The sequence below is a fragment of the Anopheles merus genome, chromosome 3R, assembly GCF_017562075.2.
Source record: "Anopheles merus strain MAF chromosome 3R, AmerM5.1, whole genome shotgun sequence".
Lineage (NCBI taxonomy): Eukaryota > Metazoa > Arthropoda > Insecta > Diptera > Culicidae > Anopheles > Anopheles merus.
In genome coordinates, this window is record NC_054084.1 from 1,971,397 (window position 1) to 1,993,325 (window position 21,929).

Consider the following 21,929-nt stretch of genomic DNA (forward strand, 5'->3'; position numbering starts at 1 on the left):
GCCGGTTTTAGCGCCACAAAAACAAAACCAAGTCCCTTTGGAAAGAAAAACCAAGTCGTCGTCGTCGTCCCAGTGCCCAGAATTCATGTATGCTAATGTTATTTATGGCACTTCGTTTCGTGCACGCATGGAATCGGGAGTGAGCAAATTAGTCCGCTATTTGCTGACTCGTTGTCTGCACGAATTCTGTGTGTGTGTTATTATTTTTTAAAGTATGTCATTTTAATTCTGCGATATGTTGGAGGAGTTAGAGAAGGGTCTTGCAAGACGTCAAATGGAGGTTCTTGATATCCGGGATACGGGAATATCTCACAAGACCGTGCCCAAAATGAAGTTAAAGTTTAATTATTGATGTAAGAGTAATAAAGCAGAAATCTTTAAAAGCCTCGGTGTTTCTGTTTCGTATTAATTAAAAAAAGCCTCTCTTTGCTACGGCTCGCAGGATTGAAGGCCTGATGTCCTTAATGCTCAGTTTCATTTGCTCAACTGTATCTTTTTGAAATGAAAAAGTTATCTTTGCGTACCATAATTTATGTGGTGCTTGAGTGTTGCAATCTTAAATCAGTCACCACTAAGTTGCAGTTTTAAAAGAGATTCCCTCGTAGTTGGCAATGTGGCGAAAGCGCACTCCAACACATCTGAAATCTCTCGCCACAACTGACACTTGGGACACAATGGGACACTTTTTTTTTGCCCTGTTGTTATTTAGTCCTGCTTCTACGATACGAACGTCGACCAACGACACCAAAGTTTGCTGCCACTGTGTGTCGCGTCGAGATTCATCTTCATTCATTTTAATTATCCACCCTTTAGGATGGTTGTCCGCTTCTGTCCGCCGCTACCACGTGCACTAGGTGGGATGCTACGTAATGCTATTTTTGCTTCCCTGTTTTGTGTGTTGTGGAATTTTTCTTTTCTTTCTCTCTCTCTCTCTCTCTCTCTCTCTCTCTCTCTCTCTCTCTCTTCTCAGTGCCATAATACAATACTAATCTAATCAACTTATCCATTATGTGCTTCGTGTTACTTCCGAGCTGTGGAAGAAGAATGGTAGCGCGCACCATCCTCGTTGGATTAAAACCACACGTTGGACATGCCGATGAGTCGACAGCACCGCCCGGGGGGCGGGATGTTCTGGAGCTGGAAATTTGGTTAACCCAGTAGCACCCTGCGGCTCGGGAACGCTTCCAGGCGTCATATCATCGGGTTTTGCAGGTTTTGTTCCCGGGCGATAGGTTATTTCGACAGCTTGTCATACAAACACTTCAAGCATCAACCATGCACCAGACGAGATGCTGCTGAAACTAAACCAATTAATTAGATAAGCTCTCGCTTTCTGCACTTCGGTTGGTTGGACAAGATTTTTGCTGAGGACACTTTGGTGTTCACCCGGGAAATGGCGGGAACATTCCTGTCCAACATTGGGGACACATTCCACAGACGTTGACGAAACGGGCGCGCGTAGCGAAATAGAAAGATTTAATTACCATACAATTACATTCCCATTAGACTAATGAAGAGAAATTAGATGCCGGGATGCCTGTGTGTGTGTGTGGTAATGGCAATGCGTGTTGCGTATCCAGCATAAGAAGGCGTCGGACGAACGAACGAACGAACGGGCGCTTGCGACTGACGCGATTCGGGCAACGGGAAGATGTCATTCATCGAAAGGGCTCCAATGCACGTCCATTAAGCCGTAAATAACAGGGTCGTAGGTCTTAATCTATGGGCAACCTGGAGTTGGAAGATACCGCTCCGGTGCTGCCCCAGTGGTTTGACGCAGCGTTGGAATTTCTTTGGCTAAGAATGTGCCTCTCCTTTGAAGAAATGGGAAAACGGCAAGCCACAACACCGCGACATCCGAGCAATGTTGGATATTTTATTTCAGTAAGATGATTTGCACTTTCTTGGGCGCCAAAACAGCGGGGGGGAAAGACTCTTGCATTGTGCTGGTGCTCCGAAGGTGTAGAGAAAAAGCCACTCCGATCGTACATCTTTGCGTTAAACGATCTGCTCCAACGATGACGACGCCGGTGTGCCGGTCTTTACTAGGCTTCACTAAAAGCCGTGCCTAATCCTACACGGAAGCAAAATAGAGCCCACGAGCGTGAGATATTTCACGCCGCCGGGTCCACTTCTCGTTCTTTTCTGTGTGCTGTGTGTTTTCCGTTGGTTGGTGTTTTCGACTTTAGCAGGCACTTTAACGCCTCCTAAGAAGCGGCTCAGCCTCTAAAGTGTAAAACACGCTGGGTGTAATTAATTTCGAAAATTAATTCTCCACCCGGTGAGGAGAACCAGACCCAGCCCGGCCCGCCGACGAATGAGGCGGCGAAGAATGCAAGAAGAAACTTTTGTTCTGAGCGCCTCCCGCCGAATGGTTGGAGCTTGTTCTTGGGCCTTTTTCGCTTGCCGGAAGTACGTCAGCCGCCAAGTTTCGGTACGGTTCTTTGGAGGCTTGCGGCTACGGCCGGTACAAATTAGTTTCATCGTCGTGTAACTGCAACCGCGCTGAAGAGCGTCCCGGAGCCAAACAACTGCAGCTGAGTGTCGTTGGAGGAGCGTTTTTATGTTGGCTTCAAAGACTTCTTAGCTTTCAAGAAAGTGTTTCAACACTATTTGACCCGTGTTACTTAGTGGTGCATTGTACCTTTTCAATATCAGTAACACAATGTGTAAAGAACGTTGTTGCTTGCACACGGAAACACTAACGCACAGCATTTCCAAAGAAATGCACCCGGAAGCACATGCTTAATACGCTACGAATGTCTCCCACTTTGGTGCCGAAATTAAATGCGACCATATGGCGTACATGGGAACTCTTTAATTAATGTTCTTACCCCAAACTTCTTCCTGCTAGAGCTGGAAATCTCCCGGTAAAGCAGGAAGTAGTAGCAGCGATCGTTTAAAAAGATAGAACCCTCAGCGCACTCTCCCCGCTTAGCAATCATGCCAATGTTTCGTTAGTTACTGCCGCGGGTGCACTTCCGGTTGCATCTTCGGTGCTCGGAAAGAACAAAGCACGTGGCTCCGCTGCCTTTACCAGGCGTCCACGCGCGCGGTAACATTGTCACGCGGGAGTGTATGTGCATGTGCAGTCGCTTTCTTCACTTTCTCTCTCTCTCTCCCTACACTGCCGAAGAGAAAGGCAACAATGAAGACAGCTAAGCGATGATAATTTCGACATCCGCCTTCGTATAAGGAAATGAATGGTTTTAATTGTCGTTCTGTTCTACAGTGGAGCAGGGGAGAGAGAGAGAGAGAGAGAAAATGTGACCAAAAATGTTTGTCCTCCGAGCTCGGTTCGGAGTTTTCTGTGTTTCATCCGGTGGGACAAACGGAAATGGGCTGTAAAATTGCATTTTATGTTGTGCCGTTACAAAGAACCTTCTTCTTTCAGCAGAAAGAAACGTTAACGATAGTTTGCATTGATAATCATGCTGATTGGAAATGGAGGATAGATTGTTGGTCCATACGATGTTACTCTTTGTTGCTGGACGACTCCATGGCATACAACATTCTGGATGCTATTTGGGAAAATCCCGAACGTCAAAGATTGATTGATTTGACCTGAAATCCAGCAAGCTTTTGCCCAGGCACTATCCATCCAGCACCAGAAGATTGTGATTCATAATTACTTCCCCTCAGCTCGATTCTTTCTCCGACCAAAACCCCACACGACCGTCGATAACACATACAGTCACTGATGTTCCTTTCAGCTGCATATTTATCAAACGCAGCCTACGCCAACAAAGAGTCTCGATTCTTTGCACACCTGCAGGTGTATGGCAAGAAACAAACCAGTGTTTAACCATCGTACACAACATCAACAGCACTCGAAATGGGACCACAAGATGATTTAATATCGCACAAACACGAACCATTAGCAGCCCAGAGTGCCCAGAGTGTGTGTGTGTGTTGAACTGTGCCTTGACGCACCGAAGGTTCTCCGGGGTCGTCCTGCATCATCCCAAACGATCGGAGTGTTTGAAAACGAAAATTGCATTCCAGGCTTCTACCGTTGGACCTTCTGCGACCAATAGAACTTCGCTTGAGCTCTGAGGAACCAGTGCCTGTGGATCTCGGGGTTTCCCGGAATGGAATCGTAATAATGTCAATACTTCATCGTCCCACATCCGGGTTCGGGAAGGGGCGGTGATCGCATCGTGTCCGGCAGTCCTTGCATTTGCTTATTGCTAGTGTCGTGTGTGCGTGTATGACGAAGGTCTGCCTGGCACAGGGAGACAATCATCCTCATCACAAGCCGCCGGTGTTTGATCGGTGTTCGGAGCGTGTGTGTGCGTGTGGGTGTTTCTGTGGTTTTTGCAACACGAGAGGACGATAAAACCTACGTATGTCCTTTAGCAATACAATGCAAACATACATACATACGGCCGGGTCACTCTTAACGCGCGCTAACATGGAACGCATTGCTGCGATGAACGAAATCTAAACAAGGCAACACAGTGCGCGAGCCTTTGGCGTCTAGCGACGATGATGGTTCGGTGTCTGCACCGCAAGACAAACACGGTTTTTCAGTCGTTCAGTGGAACTGCCAGTGGATGGGCACTACAGCTGCCGCTTTATTATTTATTACATCCCGGGCCCCGGTTGTAAGCCACAAAGCGAAACGAGTACGACATGGACTGTGGCTTGCTCCGCCCAGCTTAGACCATCCGGTTGGTTTCAGTTGTGTTCAGGGATGAAGTTGCCTTAGTGACTTGGCGTGTGTGTGTGTGTTACTAGCGTGGTTTTTCAGGGTGTCAAAAAATAACGCCTTTAAATACGCTAAGCCTCTGCAAAGCCAGGGTGCTTTGGTCTAGGCTCTGAGGACATTATAATACCAACAGTACACCCTTTTTTTTGGAGCTGGATCAATAAAACCACCGGAATCATGATTTGCTTTAATTATTAATTCAAAGAAATTGCTGCAATCTTCAAACACGCACAAGCTTTGTTCTCTTTGCCTCAACACTACTTAAAAGAGAAAAACCATGTCACGCCTTTAACTTTAAACAGTTGACACAAGCAACTTTGTTTTGCTTGTTGATGGAGGGTCACACAGTAAAATGTTCTCACCCGCTTTTTTCATATTTATCTTCATAGGCGGGATGGTGGTAGAATCATGTATCATCTGGCCGTCCTTCCCCGAGCTCGTTGGTTTTAATGGAGCTAAAATGGTTTGAAGGATTCACCTCTTTTTTTTCTCTCTCTTTCTCCCGGGGTCCCTTCTTATCAGATTGATATATGCGTTACACCCGCCCCAACCACAAACACACACACACAGTGGCAAGTGATTGCTGCTGAATGAGGGTTAGTACACACACACACACACGTACATGTGAATGGAAAAAGGGTACTGAAACAGACAGTCAACTATTGTGTGAAGGTGAAGGAGGGAGCAAATTGTGGTCGTCCACAACCAGCGTGTAGGTTACGGCCTACGGCCTGATATGTAACTGAATCCTTGCTCGTAAGGATGATGAAAGGAGGAGATGGAGGGCAACAGCGGCGACAAAAAACCGGGCATGAAAATATGCGAATGCGTGCGTGTCTCTCGAAGAATGGTTCTAATATGCTTCTTCCTTCCTTTGGTCGATCTCCCCATCCGCACTGAAACAAGTACGCACTTTCGGTGGTCGCTCGGTAAACACAAGGAGCGCTCCCATCCATCGTGTGGGGTAGAAGAGAGAAACGGGGAGTGTACCGTATTTGTCATCCGAATTTTCCGACGAAAGCCTCCCGCTTTAGGCTCTGGCCAGAACGTCCAGAGAGGGTTAGAGGGCTGTACCGAAGGCTTAAAGGATAGTGTTCGGTAGCTTACTGGCATGCACGGCAACAGAAAAGGCGTTTGTGTCTAGGCCGACCATTTTCGTTCCCCTTTTTTCCTCCCCATTCCACCCCACCCAGACCGCAGTCAGAAATAGGGAGGAGAACTTCGAGAGCGTTATTTGCGGTTTTGCAAGCATCAGCCAACACTTGACATATATAATTTCGTGCTTGTTGCCAATCCTTGCGGGCATCGTCGGTCGTGCTGGCACCGTCTTTGCTGGACGAGGTTGTGGGGGGGGGGGGGTAGTTGTGGTCAGGAAAGCAGGGGCCATACCGAGAGGTTCGTCCCTCCTTTGCCACGATGAGACTTCGTTCCGATGATCGTTGGTTTTACAGTGAGTGGACGTTTGTGTTCGTTTCGCTCGAACGGGGCAAAAAAAACCGGGGGGTGAATGGAAATGAGCGGAAAACCTCAACAAGCGATTGAGGGGCCGATTGTCATGTGGTAGCTTTTCTTTCCTAGTTTTTCATTTGGAAGGTACGGGAGGGGTTTTTGCTTTTCTTTTCGCTTAAAGTTTGTGCCACACTGTGAAGAACGGATCGGCCAATCCTTCACAGGGAGCGTCCGGGAAAGCTCTTTGACCACGTTTAAGGTTGTGGAGCAGATGGTTCGGCATCTCGGGGGTGCTTTTTTCTTTCTTCTTTCTCTATGCTTTCCTTTCTTCTGCTGCTTATTCGCCACTTTTTTTTGGGGTCGATCGCCCCTGCCACTCACGCGGTGAAGATGCTGCCGTTGCACGAGGTTCAGGGGCATCGCAGTAAAGCATCGTTTGTTCGTTCCGTCGTTGCTGTTCCGCGTGGTACGGTGCTTCCCCTTTCCTTCCCCTTTTACAAGCTAACCAACTAACCCACTCGCGCGCCAGCGTACCAAGATCTCGTGAGATTAAAATCAGCTCGCCTCATCATCATCACCATCATCAGCGGCGTCATCATCATCATTTGTCTCGTCTTGGCATGCCTTCCGTGTAGGCTCTGCTGGGGTTGGCCGGATGGCCTCCAAACTTCGGCCACCGACGTTTTTCGTTCCATCATAACAACACACTCCCGCTCTTCCGTCGTTGTACCACATTGGACGGGGGGAGGGGAATAGAAATTTGAGGGCAACAAATCCTTTTTTTTTTGCTGCCGAGGTGGTCTTTTTCCACTTTGGACACACTTGCAAAAAAGATGAGTGTGTGTGTTACGAAAAATGGAATTTTCTTTCGAAATGAGGTAGGAGGAACCGTCAAAGTGGAGCAAAATAGAAGAAGCAAAAAAGAGAGTCAATTTTAGTACACGCATTGTCGTTCGCGCTTTAGCAGTGCTTGTTGAGTGATTCTTGACGCTGAAGACATTTCGATGGCATTCAGTATATTAAGGGTATTTTTAGATCTATTGCTGGGAAATTATAATAGCTTCTTTTTGACATCCTTTAATGGTAGAACAGTTGCTCGAGTCTTTGGGACGTATTAGAACATCGTAAACACCTAACCTTGTAACATTTGCACACATGCCTATATTTGTAGATAAAGTTAATAACCTCCTAATACTGCTGTTCTTAAAACGTGTCATGGAGCAATTTCTAAATTACGATTGAAAATCCACTCATCTTCCTCACAACGAAATTTGATCCTCCCAAAACAGCATGCAAACAGTTAGACAAAGTGCTCAATTTAGCAAGTTCATCGGATCGATAATGGCACTTGACACACGGTGTATGCTTTATGCTTTTGTTTTGCAAGCAGTTACCACACCGCACTAATCGACTCCAATGAGAGAGGGGAGAGAGAGAGTACCGTTCTAAGAAACCAGCCACCCAATCGGTAGCAGTCATCCTTTGCCAACCTAATAAAGCGGAACCATCTGTGTGCCCTTTTTTAACCACATACGCACACAAACAGCCCGCAACGAATTGCAAATGGAGTGCGAAAACCGCTCGCCCAAAAACTTATGAACCACTAGCTACTACCCCCTGTGCACGAAACGAGCAACTCCTTTACGGGAGGTTTCCTCGGTTAACCGTTCGCACATAAGGTGTCGCTATGGTGAGGTTTGCCGAGTTCATTTCCTTTCCGGTTGCAAAACCCGAAAACTTCCTCGGTTTGCATACACGCACCGCTCCGGTCCTGGCAAGGGTGACCGCTGCTTATCGACGTGAACATCCGGTCGATTAATGGGGCCTTGGGGCCGCCCCTGCCAACTACCCCGATCCCTTCTAAGGCACTCACCGGTAGGTAAAGATTGTTTGTTTCGCCCGCCGGCACGTCACCACCGCCCTTGTAGGGCGTGACCGCAAGCCGCAGTTTTTGGAAAAACGGTTACAAAGCCATTTGCGGATTTACCGCTAGCTTTTCACCCATTAGTCACAACCAATCGATCGGTCAATGGCGCGCCGGGTTTGGTGGTTGGGTTGTTTGGAGTTTGGCGATGGCTTGGAGAAACGCACGGCAAACAGTTCGCGGTTTGGTGATTCTTCTTTTGCCAGCACCTTCTAAGGGGCACGAAAAAAGTTTCTCAACACCGTGAGAGAAAAAGAGAGGGATCGATTGCCGAGAACCAAAGCCGTCGTTCCCTGGTTTCGCTAGAAATCGGCGTTTTGATTGATAAGGGTTTTGTGGATTTGATTAATTGAATAATTACTTTCGCGTGGACGGTGTGAACGCGTAAGAGGTCAATCAAATGAAGCACATCAAGTGGAACAAAACCATTTGCAACTGACCGAGGGCTCCCTAAGCGAATCGCAGGAGAGATGGAAGATGACAAAAAAACGGCAAGGGGAAAAACTCTTACTAACTTACAAACTTGCAAACGGCGACCATTTGTTTACTTTTTTTCGCCTGTTAAAGGGGCGAAACTGTGTATGCTGCCGTGCCTAGAATCTTGATGGCACAGAAAAGAAAGTAAATTGAAATCACTCGCACGTACAAAAGAAGCACAGAAAAGCACGGTACACTGTGCACAAATGAAACTCAACCCAAAACTGTTCCCCGAAAAACAAGAAGGTGTCTATCTTCCGGGGGCTTTCGTTTCAACTGCACACCGCTGCGCTCCTGCGCGCACTGATGAAGGCCCAAGGGCTGGCAGAAAGGTCAAAAGACATCAGGAAATCGCACTTCCTCTGGCAGGAAATAGAAGGGGCAGAGCATCTTAATAGGGTGAACATTGAGGACGTCAAAAAAAAGTCATCCGCACCATCTTCAAAACTTCTCGGCACAAGGCACAAATTCTTCTTAAAGAGTGCTGCTGGACTGCTGCTGTAAAGTGACCGAGGAGAAAAAATAAAGCAGAAGGATACATTGTCGCCCTCGTCAAATGGAAGTCGCCGGGAGTCAACCGCTGTTCGGGTGTTTTGTGAAATATTGCGGGGAAATGTGCGTCCGGGAGGCTAGCGGCAGGGTTGAAAATGGAAAAACCATTAAACATGTTTTTCTATCCAATACCACCAGGCCATCTACGAGGGTTTTGTGGTGCCCTGCGCACCAATGCCGATTCCATTAGAGAGGCTGTGAATGAAGAAGAAGTAGCAGCCGCACTCCCAAACACCTCCTTTCTGGTGGAGTGATTTCTTCTGGTGATTTCGGTACCATTAAAATCCTACGGTTCGGGTGCTTCTTGAAGGTATTCTCGCTCTGTGGTGTATCTTTGCCACAACCGCCTCTCGGCTTAAGCTTTCGACCCAGGCGTGGAGCTATTCGGTCGATGGTTCCATAAATCTTGCACCAATTCCGGATGGACCGAGTGACAGACGCACGTTGTCTGTCCGTCTGTCTGTCAGTGTGTGTGTATGCTTTAGAAAGACGTGAAATGTGATGATTTTGGAGAAGTTCCGTCCAGATCCACCCATTTCAATTCGACCCCATTTGTTTGGTTATGTTTTAGAACACAGGTTTCAATTTTAGTACAATCACTGTTTAGGCCTAGTTTAAGCGAAAAAAATGCAAAGAAAAATGTTAATTTTGCTTTAAACTTTTGCCACACATTGCGTAGCGTACTGGAAGCCTCTCGATTGCAAAGCACATTCCAGAACGGAAACCCACCGTAATGTGAATTTGCGCCTCTCGGAAGCCTTGCAGCAAAAAAACAAAAGGTTCAAAAGTAAACTTTCTTTTGCACGACGAAAAACGATTTCAACCCTACGTCCCTTCCGGGTCCGGAGACCGGACATACGCCAAGACCCGGTAGCCCGTAGAGGAGCAGGAAGAACCAGGCAAGAAAGCGTAAAACTTTCGCAAACAATTTCTTATGTTTATTCAAAAATGCCTCGCCGTGGAAGGAGTCCCGCTGGCTGGCTGGTTGCTGACTGGGTTGGGGGCGTTTTATCGGAAGAGATTTGTTGTTCTGGGCAATGGCAGACAGTTTGCAGTTCGTCACCCAGTGCCAAGTGGACCCGCGCCGAGGCAGACAGGTTTAAATGCATTCGGACGTCCCAATCGGAGCCGGATCGCGTCAAAGGTAATGGAATTATGTTAAACTTCCTCCTCAATCCCACGGAAAACAGGCCGGAGCGCGGGGTAGATAGTGCGGTAGTTTGTAGTGTCGCGCCATGCCCACCCGGTCGATGCTGTTGATTTGTGGAAAGTTCGTTTTTGTTTTGTGCGATTCAGTACGGCGTTCCTTTTTTCGCTTTTCCACTAAAGTTTGCTGCGTCTCGGGGAGCTTTCCGGGGATTATGGGCCGCTGGTGGTGGTGGTCTCGCTTTATTCGCGTCGCGTTTCTTGCAGGGGCCAAGAACTTGCACTCAATCAAAGCGAGAAGTTCGTCTTTGGGGCTGCGTCGCTTGGTGGGTGTGAGAAAATGTTTTCCGAATCGCAGCAGGATGTCCCATGCTGCGGAGGAATTTCTGCATCCGGTTAAGGATTGCAGGATTTCTATAGAAAGTCGACGCGACAACTTTTGCGCTAACGCTTGCAGAACTTTTCGTCCACGCTGGTGCATGGTGGAAAATCACTCAAACTCTCGTCACCAGGGTAAGATGTTTGGTTTCGTTCGCACCGTCCCGTTTGGGGGCGGAAAGCGGTAGTTAAAGTAGTTAAGTGTGAAGAAAACGGCTGACCCGCATGACTGATTGTGAGTTGACAGGAAATTATTAAATCAATTGTCGGAAGGGAACTGTTCTTTTTCAATGGGAATGGGATGGCTTGGCTACAAATTTGGAACGGGTAAGGGAAATTGTATTGAGCAGGTACAACCAATCAAAGCCGACATTCCGTAAACCACATGCACGATATCTTAGTCCAACCCCAATTACAGCAGGAACGAGCGCGCGCACATACAAAACAGCACAACACGTGCAATAGATTTTAATTATCGTAACCCAATTCCGTCGCTGTCTAAAACTGTAGCTGCAACCTAAATTTTCAACCACATCAAACAGAAGAAAAAATAGCCACAACACTACATCCCGCAAGGAAGCGTTCTTGGCCCTACTGAACCAAATTCCGGCCAGACGTCCAGCAGTGTGGTGGTGGATTATTTTCTTTCCTTCCCCACAGCGGGCCGACTAGTTATTCCCATCGAATCTTTTCAGCTAACAAAAAACCTGCCTGCCTACCTTGGGAATGATCTGCATGTTAATCAACACGTACGGTTGGAGAGTGTGCGTTATTTAGAGCACGGGTATTATTGTTTTTTGGTTAAAACCGTAAACCCGAAGCGAAAAAAAAACAATAACACGTATCTATCGAGCTGGATAAAACAAGCCTTCAATGAGCCGAAGATCGCAGTTACTTAACAGACACACGCAGGGCAATTTTCCTTCTCCATTCGCATAAAGGGCTTTAGTGTGTGTGTGTTTTTTTGCTCATTGTAATTAAATCGATCTTCTACGATGTGTTTTGTTCATTTTCTTTTTAACCCTTTCTTCACACATTACAAGCGTACATTGCTTTCTTGTTAGCCCACGTTAGGCGAGGTGTAAATAGATAGATGGTTGGATGAAGCTTTTTTTTCTGCTATCCCATGCTGCGGGTTGAATTGGTTAATTTTTCTTGAGTATTTCTTCACGCAGGCTTTCCTTTTAGTTCGTCCAAAGTCATGCTTTCAGCTTCAAGGGGATGCAGCCATGATAAGCAGCAACAGTAGCAAACGAAGATGTGCTTTTCACACATACCGCTGCCGCGATCGATTACTTCACGCAAACTTAAAGTGCAAACATTTGAAGGAAGGTTTTAATTGCCACGCAAACTAATGCTAATCAATGAATTAAAAACCTGAAGTAAGTAAGAAAGGGCCTGAATTCTTGAATGTTTTGCTTAACAAAATAAATCCTCCCTTTGAAGGGTTCAAGAGTAACGCTAATCCACCTCAAATGCTCTCATTGAATAGCGTCTTTTAGCTGACCGGCATCGTAGGAAGCATTGATAAAGTAAAGCCTAGCTTCGATTCGAACGATGTAACGGAAAAAAGCGGCGTGAAACACGGTGGGTTGATGGCGCGCGCGAGAGACTTGCGATGCGATAAGCGACGAACGTATCCGGACGAACGGATGCGATCGAGCGAGCGAACCAACACCACGCTAGAGAAAGCGCTGCACTCTGGAAAAGCCGTTTTCCATGTGGCTATTTAAACGCTCGAAAGCTGAACGGTACATTTTCCAGCACGCTATGGACCGGCTCCGAGCGCACGTAAGAAAATTATGTGGCGCAATAACGCAACCTTACCAACAGAGAGGGAAAGAGAGAGACAGAGAGAACATCATCGATCGATGGCTTTTCTATCTGATGAGAGTGGCAGAAGCGGTGATTTGCTTTTGTTTTTCAACAGGTTCCCCCAAACGGCTGATTGTGTTGTGGGTTCTTTCCTGCCCCGATACGCAACAATAAATTCCGCTTCCCTTCCTGTCCCAGGGAGCTGGATGGGTCTCAGGTATCATTCGATTGGCGGCGGCAAAGAGAAGATGCTCGTGCGTAAGTGTACCGTTGCTTTGCTTTCGCATCAGATTAGACGGAAAATTGAACGTTATATTCAAGCGAGCTATTCTCGGGCGCTGTGGGGACAGAATCGTCAAGACCTCATTTGTCGAGCGATCGAACGATTAATGATCGTTTCCCGAGGGGGCGCTTTATTGTGCCGCCGCGCCCTTACAAAGCTAATCGAATTGTAATGAGCGTACGGATGGGCTGTAAAGCCTCACCACGCATTGAGCGTCTTTACAACATTCGTTGGCAATAGAAGTTGTGGTGTGACCTCAATCGCAAAATGATTAAAGTTCTCATCGAACGTTTTTGCTTCCGATACGTGTGTCTTCTTTCACCATTTTTTTCTCTTCAAACCACCCCGAAGTGTGGCTTCCTCGCGCCCTTTAATGTTAACTGTCGACTCTGGAGGGAGGGTTGGTAAGTGTGTTAATGCGCTAATAGGTTTACAGCTTCGGCTTCACGCAGTCACGGATTCGCACGCACGCTTTTAGTACGTTTGACTGGCACGAGCACAAGCTTGTCGATTGGGCCCAGCCGGTCGAGTGGTCGGTATTTGCGGCACCAGTTTGCACCGATTAGCGGAACGCGATGCCAGCGAAAGTTGAATCGAAATTGCAAATAAAGCTTCTTCGATCAAAAACGATTTCAAGCGAAGATGAATGACTCTGTGTGTGTTTGTCTGTCTGGTTTTAGCATCTTTTTCCCATCAACGAAATACTTTAACACTTTATCGCGTGCATTAATGGTGGGCTGTGGAATTTCGCATAATGTATCCAACTCAACTTGGACAGCGGCACAGCGATTTAATGTATTTTAACCTCAATCAAATGTGTCCGCTTGTGCTCTGGAGCGTTGGCAAAGCAAAGCGACTCAATCCTAATCCAAACCAAACCAAACGGCCGACATTCCCGGTCCCGTTATCACACCCGTGTATTTCATAACTTTCCGCAAATAAATACAAAACCATCCGTTTCGTATCGCTCCGTACAACTGCACCGCACCGCCGAGAATACAAATGTCCGTTAATTTTTTTCTTTCTGTTTTGTTCGTGTTCATCCCTTTCCTTCCGAGAGTCCGCGAGTGTGGCCTGTGTGGCTTCAGTTACGCTTTGTCACCACTTGTCCGGTTGTGTATGTGTATGTGTGTGTGTGTGTGCTCCCCATTAACGTTATCCAACCCCCACCACCGTATGTGTCACTCACAGGCAGCAGGACAGGAAAAACGGTACCCCCGGTGTTGTTTGGTGGACAGCATTCCGAAGCATTGCTTCGCCGCTACGAATAGTGCAAACGCCATACGAACGTGCAAACAGCACACTTCCTCCTTCGCTTTGTAGGTTGGCAGATTGTGTGCAGATTGACCTAGAAAGTGTGCACTTTTTCTAGCGTGTGCCTCCTGAGTGTTGTTGGTGTGGTTAGACGGGGTGACCGAGCTGCTAAAAGCCGGTTTTGTCTTGGAACTGTGGGAGAGCCTGCGCTGGCCAGCCCTTCCGAGGCAGGTTCCTGTTTCACGACGATTACAATCTCCCTCTGTGGGACACATACACAGCACAATCCATTGCACTGCACGAAATCGGTCAATTGGGCGGGGGCAGTAGGAGTAACACCTTTCGGGGACACACAACTCTTGCTACTCTCGCTCTCTGTGTCTCTCTGGTACAGTCAGAAACGGTTGTTACAGCACGGCCCGGGTGTGGGCTTCGATACACTCGGGTTGGTTAATTTATGAGGTGCCTCAATTATAAAATAATAAACTCCCGTTTAGATGGGCATAAAGGGCATGGAGGTCCCTGCAGCCCTAGTTCACTTCCGCCAGTGTAAGCTCCGGTTGTGCTGACGTTAGAATGCTGCTTGCTGGCGTGTTGAGGGCGCAAAGAATGGTTGGGATTGTGTGTTGCCATTGCAGCACATTAAATGTAGGCCCCGGTGGGACAAGTGTCTGTGCTGGTGTCCCCACCAAAACATCTCAATTGCACACCGGCAATGGGAGTAAAAATATGCCCGGGGTTACATTTTTTTTTATTTGTCGTAGTCTATGTTCATGACGTCCCACGAGGCGTGCAGAGTTGAACATATCGCAGAAAATTGTTTCGATATTCCGATCGCACAAAGGTATAAAGGGGTGTCTGGGGGGAAGGAAACATATTGATCTCTGTGTGGACCACCAGCACCACAATTGGTGGCCGTTGGCTGGCAGGGGAATTTAATTTCACCCGCTGCACCAATAACCGTCGACTGTGGACAGTGTTTCGAGAACGGTTTCGCGAGGAAGCCAGTTTAGCTTCATGGGACATTGCGTTGGATTTACTGTGCTTTTGGAAGGCTATGATATTTATCGTTCGCTTTCCGAACGGGTTTTGAACCACAAAACAAATGAATTATTGGATCGGATGTCCTGTGTGTGATAGCGCTGAAGTAATTGAGTTTTTGTGTGATATTTCTGTCTCCAGCTTGCTGTTACCGGCTTTTCCTATTTCATATGCAGTAGGTGTCATATTTGGTCATCAAAAACACACAATTACCTATCTCTCTCTCTCTCCCTATGCCATGCTTTCGCTCAGAAATACTCCCAATTTTTATCATAAATTTGGCACACCGATGACGTAAAACCGCATTTCCTTCTCTCTTACGTTACGATCATCAATCAACGAACGGCGATGCGCTAAATGCTATCGAAAAACACACACACACAGACACACAGGCTCACATTCACGCTTGCATGGCGACACAGGTCCGAAATAATAAATGCGAATTCGTTTCCTCCCCAGCACACGGCCAAAGACGCTAATTACCTTCCCCCGAACGTAAGGTTCCGTTCTTTTTGGGCCACTTTTCTCCCCTCACCAATGGCAGAAGCAATGGCAATGGGGTGGTCTTAAAAGTGTTATAACCACACCACACCGGTCGCTAATCAATATTTATGTTTATCTATCGTACGAAACCACCGAACCTGGGTGGGTCGCCGGCCGCTCGCCCGATTCGGTGCCGCAGTCGTCACGTCGCCGATGAAGAATTTCTTTATTAACCCCGTCGGCTTCTCAACACAGCGGCTCGAGCGAAACGTGCCGGAATGTGTGCGTGTGCGGTTTGTTTAAGGGCTGTTTTATAGGATGTGCCTTTTGTGCCCACTTTTCCGAGCAAACATGCAGGGCGAGAGCGTTGGTCACACATATCACACAATCGCCGGTTCAATATATCGCCCGCAGGCGACAGGACGTTACCTATCTTTCGCCCCTCGGGGTTGATTGATGTGTTGGTGATAATAATAATAAAAATGAGACAAAATTTCGTCACCATCCCCCGGAGGACTCTTTGCCTCTCCTGTGTTAGATCTGTGGGTCGAAACAGACCGAGAGAAATGTTTTATACGTGCATCAAAAGGATAATATCCGTATATGCGTGTGTGCAATTGCGCGTAGCGGAACAAAAAGGGCTCTCTCGAGAGCGCACATGTGGGACACATTTATTTGCGGTCCACAAGTAGCGGTCCTTTTTTCGTTTTGTTGTGCATCCAACCTAACCACTCCACTTGCAATGCAATATTAGCTCCTCTTCCTGCAGCACATCACAATGTTGGATATTGGCAGTGGTATATAGCAAAACGCTGCTGGATTGCTGTCAATCCTCCAGTTCCGGCATCGTCTCACGCACAATCGAACGCAATACCATTTAATCGATCCACCACACACCAGCCTTCAACACAGGACACAGACCGTGCCGTGAAGTGCGCTTCTGTTGCTCAGCTGGCAAGGCAGGAATGTGCAAACCACGGTCCGGCAAACCAAGAACCTAGTTGGGCGATGGGTTGCCGGTTCGTTAATCTAGCAGATTGTTGTTCCCCAAACCACCGTCTGCCGCCACAAAAGCGGGGGAAGGATTAGATCCGGAGTTGCTGTGGTTTTTTTTCGTAGCGCTGCTACACCCCTCACAGACAATCCCATGGAAAGGAAGCAAGGTAAATTGATTATTACGGTGCTGTCATGTTATCTACGCGAGGAAGCAAGCAAAAAAAAAAGGGCAGGAAGATGGCCGTAGCAAACGAACAGCATCGTCATGGTGATGCGCGAAAGGGGGGTCTTTCACCGCATGAGGCAGAGGCTTGAGGTGTAATAGTGTTTGCCACGTTCTTGCAACCAGAGTGGCTTACCAAACGGGCGTTACCACCAACCGTCGAGGGGCCGTCGAGACGCGCGAGAAATCTCGTCAAACCGGAATCAGCATCATCGGCGGTGCAGTGCATCGAGCCCCGAGGTGGGTAATGATGTTTCCAGGCGAGCCGACAAGAACCACCTTGCAATACACGAGAGACCCTGAATGAGGCCAGGAATGTTCCTTTTTTCCGCCATCGCATTACCATGCTGTTCTTCATATTTCAATGCCACTCCAATGCTGTATGCAAAGCAATGTTGCGAGGGTTAGGGAATGAGCTTGATCAAGTGGTGCAAGAAGCTGATCTCTTCGTTCTTGTGATTGTATCGTGACAACCATGGAGACAGTTAATTTGACGTGTAGTTTTACAAGTGAACGAACTGTTCGGGTGGTTCTAATAACGGGCAGATGAGCTGATCATAACCTGTTACACATCGGTGGTTTGCGTAGCGTTTGGGGACAAACATCCACTAATTAGTGGAAGATGTTTATAGGAGCAAGTCATGTGCTTATCTGATTTCATATGCATTTCTTCATTAGATCAGCTCGTTGTGAACAGGTTTTAATTATGTTTGATCTTTAATTACTTGTGATATTGGAGTGGTGAGTACATCCTATCACACTACACCATCAAACTCGCTAGTCACGCTCGACCTCTTCAGGCAGAAGTCTGGCGGCGTTCTGTGGCCGTAAGATTGTCACTAAAATTTTGGACCCCCTGCGGGGTTTTGATCCGTCGCTCATGAGTTCCAAAAACTGCTTAGTAGACGATACCCGATCGATCCACTCTCAACATCGGGACCTCAACACTATCCAGGAGAACCGTTCTCAACCGTTCTCTGGTGTGCATTGTGTGCTCGCTCCGAGGGTGCTACTACTAAGTCAAACCCTGCGTTCACATCGAAAAATCGTAAACAAAGCTTCCACTGAAGCGGACTTTCCACTAAACGCAACGCGAAACCAAATATTGCTGTGTACTTTCTCTGCGTCGTTTTACAGCAGCGCGGTAATAAAGCTGATGCGCGTCATGTACACACCGAAACATAAATTCATAAATAAAGAAGGCAAAAATCTAACGATGGGCACAATAAATGACAGCTCGCGAAAGCCACCAGCAAACACAGCAGTGAGCTGCGACACACTGATAAAGAAAAGGGATGGGATATTGGAGCTAAGGGGAAAGAGAAAAAAGTGTACTAAATTAGTCATTAATGGGTCTGAAAAACACGTACACCTTGTGCTGTTGTGCGTCGCTGTAGTTGCTTTGTTGCCGGAGCCCTTGCTCCACTGCCACTGACCCGGTAACGCCGTAAATCACGCGACCTCGTCGGTGGAAAAACTGATGCTTTCCAATTTATGAACGAACACACTTAACCTTAATCACTCGTTTTATGTTATTGTAATTGAGCGCGATCCTATCGGCCGGCTGCGAGATTTTCGGCAAGATGGCAACACGATAACACGTCGCCAAATAACCTCCACTGCACTCACTTTTTCGGGGCTTTACGGGCACAAAACTCTTCTCGTTTCACTTCACCTCCCAAAAAGGGGAAGATCGGCCTCAATCAAACGGCCAGTACGACAACTACACAGTACACACACACAGAAACACTACACGCACTCAAACGAATTGAATCAAGGCGGCAAGAGCAGCTGGTGGGATGTGTTGTGGGACACTTTGCAATTGAAAACGCAATGTAATGATCGCGTATGATCACGCCGAATTAACTTCACTTAGAAACAATTCCCGCTCCCAGAATGGTTGGCTATGGTGGGGTTGATGCTTGGGGTATTTACATATTCGTTTTACGATCGCATTTGGGAGAGTTTAGGTCCCACAGTTCCTTACCGAAATACCGACACGTTCTCGCACTGTGTACGGTTGACGCAATCCTACGCCACCGAGGAAGTCGAAAGAATTCAATCGCTAACGGCACTTTCTTCTTTTGATTTCTCTCGCGTGCGCTTTTGCTTGCCGGGCGAATAACATCGAGGACACCTGTGTGTTGCGTGTCAAGCGATTGATTGACTCATCCCTCCAGGAACGAGTCTTCTGGAAGACGCAATGGTCGTGGAAGTGGGGAAATTCCGCGAAACAAACATAAAAATCAATCGGAAAAGTTTTGCAGCAATTAAAACCGCGAAACACTCTTCTGTCAGACACACACACGCGATCGCGAGAATAGAAGGGCAAAAAATCCACCTAACTTTACTCTAACACTTCCGATTTATCGAACGACCGTTTTCGATGGAACAACTTCAACTAGCCGCAAGCAACGAACGCCCGTTTTCACCAGCGCTGCAACTCGGACTCGCTCGGCCCGCTCGTTCGCATACAGACACACACACACGAGATCGTGGCGAAGAATGGGAAGTTCACCTTCGCGGCAGGGTAGATCCCGTTGCTTGTTCGCTCTCTTCGCGCACCGAAGAAGGCCAACGTTCCCGTTTTATGTTTCTTTTCCTCACCGTTCGTCGTTGCGCTGGCTGGGATTTGCTCGTTTATGTCTGGCGTTATCTTCTCGCACGTATCGAACACTCACACACGTGTCAGATGTTTGTTTGTTACACACACACACACACTTATGATACACACGCACACCGATCGCGCGCCCGCATAAGAAAGATGAAAAAACGCGCTGTGCGTAATGATGTATCTCCGCCAGCAGGGCCGCGAAGAGTATGTTTGCTCCGGCTGGCTCGAACGTTCACAGGTGACTAACTGGTGGCGCACACTGCTCGGCACGGCATGCTCCCGCGCTCGGCTGCGATGCTGGCTGGCCATCGGGTGGGCCACTCGCGCACAACAACACTTACCGACGCCGCGATCTGCTCGCGTTTTCGCCCTCCGCACAGCATCTCTTCTGATATCGCGATCGCGTGTGCTGCTGTGTGAGTGCGGTTGATGTTACTGCTGCGTCTGCTTACATTGACGGACGTGTGTACCACTGTAATTCCACGCCGAGTAACCGTCACCGCAAACTGTTATCATTTTATCGTTGATGCCATCGTTGTAGGTTTAGGCGCGTGCCAAATAAAAACGAACTTAGAAGCACTCGCTCGCTATCACACCGACTTTTCGCGACCGGTGTTTCGGACGATGAAGTTTTCCGTACCGCTTTTCCGCTGTGAATGCGCTCGGCTCGAGAGCGGCGGCAAGCATAAAGCCTCCCGCAAGGATAACAACCAACAAGGCTGGTGGTCGGTCGCATCCTTTCGGCAAATTTTGCTCACGCTTTCTCCCGTGCGGAGAAAATGGTTTTTGACTGGATTTTCCGGTCGGGTTTTTCGCTCTCTCTTCCACAATTGTGGACAAATCCCTCACAGCATCCGAAGGGATGCCGGTGCCGGAAAAGTCGTGTCTATGTTGACATTCGCTCTCGCAGCATGACGCAGTCACTCAAACAAACTCTCACTCTCTCGTCGCTCCCGCTTTCCGAACACAGTCACTCAATCCGGCATGGTTTGAGCGCCACGATGTTGTTGTTGTCGCCACCATCATCATCATCATCATCGTCGCCTTCTTCATCGGGCCAAAGTAACTGTTCTTTCGGGCCATTCATCTAGGCGGTGGCGCGGTGGGCAGCGAAAGCTTTGTCTAGCTTTATATTTCTATTTCGTTTTCTTGTCCCCTTTCTTCTTGCATCGTTTGTTGTGTGGTTAGTTCCTTTTGAGTGGGGGATGCCATACCGCAGCTTAGGCTCTCCGCAGGTATGCGCTACTACCCCCGTGACCCGTCAACATTCGATGGAACGCAGGGTGGGAAGTTTGTCTGTGTATGTGTGTGTGTGTGTGTGTGTGTGTGTGTGTCGAATGGATAAATATTGTTTCGCGAAACGCACAGAACTGGAGCAAGTGGCCGCCCGCACTCCCGCAATCCCGCGAGTGAGATTCATGTTGTGTTGCACATTTTTCCTCGTTGTTGCAGGTTTACCACACTTTTTTTGTCTACTCTTCTACGTTTCTCCTTTTTTGCGCTCGCTCTCTCTGCAATGTCTAAGATGATGTGCTACAAACTGCATAATCACTTACGTTAGTGCATTTTAATGTTCTTGCATTTATCTCTTTTTTGCCATGCAATTCTCGTTTCTTTGAAGATAGTTTTTCTTTCCTTTGTGGTTTGTTTTTCTTGCTTTGTTTCGTCATCTCCCTTTTTTATTGTATTCGACTCGAGTTGGGTGAAAATGTTCTATTTGTATAAGGAATGAAGACATTTAACATTTACTGTGAATTTTAAAGCCCATTTCGCTGACATTCTAAAGGCACGTGTAAGTGTTCAGAAGCGTCCAAATTCCAGCTCATGGTACTTCTTCCGGAAATGCCTTCACCCGGCGCGAATCTCTACGGCCAAGCTACATGCCCTTTCATCCCTTTCCTTCCATTCATCTACTCAGCAAACGGCGGTTGCCATACCAGCACCGCTTGCTTGGATCGAAATGAACTCGACGCGTACTTTCCCCTCCAAATGAACGCCGCCAAGAGAGGCGCGTGCCATCAGAAAATGAACTTCCAGCATGCTTTCACGGCGATCGAACTCCTCCGGCTCCTTCACGCTTCTCCTCGGCTGTTAGGCTGTGTTTTATCAGTTCATATTCCAACCCACCCCAATCCAGCCACCCACCATTAATCCCATTCAGAATGACTTCCGCTTCGCACAAAGCAGGAAGCAAACGCGTTTCCCCCGTCACCTTTACGCCACGCAGCGACCCGCCGGTATTGATTAGCAGCGAACTGGCCACAAAACATGGCGCAGGAGCGTGGCGGATGCAGATTTCCGAAAAAGGCAATAAATTTTTCATTAGAACATTAAATCACAAATTAATGAGGTCGAATCCCTGTTCGATGAGGGAGGGTACCGATGGAGGGAAAAGGACCTTGCCATAATTTAAATTGTGCCACCACTTGCGCTTTTTTCGCGCAGCCCAACAAAAGCACGATTCAATTTGGCAGAAAGATGGCTTTAAATCTGTACGCAACCTGCGGGCACGAAGGGGTGGACATTTCCCATGATGAGTGCGCATTAAAATTACCATCGAATCGCTTCATCTTTGATGCGCCA

The 21,929-nt window shown here is 47.7% G+C and overlaps 2 protein-coding genes across 8 annotated transcripts in view; one reads left to right on the forward strand and one right to left on the reverse strand.

Annotated features, from left to right (window-relative positions):
• LOC121595996 (leucine-rich repeat and fibronectin type-III domain-containing protein 3) overlaps window positions 1–20,060 on the reverse strand; it is a 103,575-nt gene extending 83,515 nt beyond the window's left edge. For 3 of the 7 annotated variants that reach the window (XM_041920533.1, XM_041920531.1, XM_041920530.1), the window contains exon 1: window positions 18,105–20,059. The gene's annotated coding sequence lies outside the window, so the exon portion shown is untranslated. Of the gene's footprint in view, window positions 1–18,102 lie in introns of all 7 variants that reach the window. The other 4 variants (XM_041920529.1, XM_041920527.1, XM_041920528.1 and 1 more) reach the window with 3 other exon arrangements.
• The window catches only part of LOC121595998 (rab3 GTPase-activating protein catalytic subunit), a 113,045-nt gene that overhangs the window by 85,151 nt on the left and 5,965 nt on the right, over window positions 1–21,929 (forward strand). The gene's annotated exons all lie outside the window — the stretch shown is intronic.